The following is a 508-nucleotide window of genomic DNA, read 5'->3' on the forward strand; positions in this document are numbered from 1 at the left end:
GCAAGTGGGTGATTGAAAAGTTTACATACATATCTTGGTTTAAATATTTTGAAATTTATTATAGAAGTTTTAAAATTAATTCTGGTCAAATATTGTGGCTAATAAAATCATCATCATGATGATGATGTTGTTGTTGTTGTTGTTGTTGTTGTCGTTGTTGTTGTTGTTGTTGTTGTTGTTGTTGTTGTTGTTGTTGTTGTTGTTCTTCTTCTTCTTCTTCTTCTTCTTCTTCTTCTTCTTCTTCTTCTTCTTCTTCTTCTTCTTCTTCTTCTTCTTCAAATGCCACCGGGGTCGTTATACTCGACTTGCCCCATACCGTAAGAGTGGCTGTGTGGTAAGTAGCTTGCTTACCAAGCACATGGTTCTGGGTTCAGTCCCACTGCGTGCACATTGGGCGAATGTCTTCTACTATAGCCTCGGGCCGACCAAAGCCTTGTGAGTGGATTTGGTAGACGGAAACTGAAAGAAGCCCGTCGTATATATGTACACACACACACACACACACACA

The sequence above is a fragment of the Octopus bimaculoides genome, chromosome 2 (genome assembly GCF_001194135.2).
Source record: "Octopus bimaculoides isolate UCB-OBI-ISO-001 chromosome 2, ASM119413v2, whole genome shotgun sequence".
Taxonomy (NCBI): domain Eukaryota; kingdom Metazoa; phylum Mollusca; class Cephalopoda; order Octopoda; family Octopodidae; genus Octopus; species Octopus bimaculoides.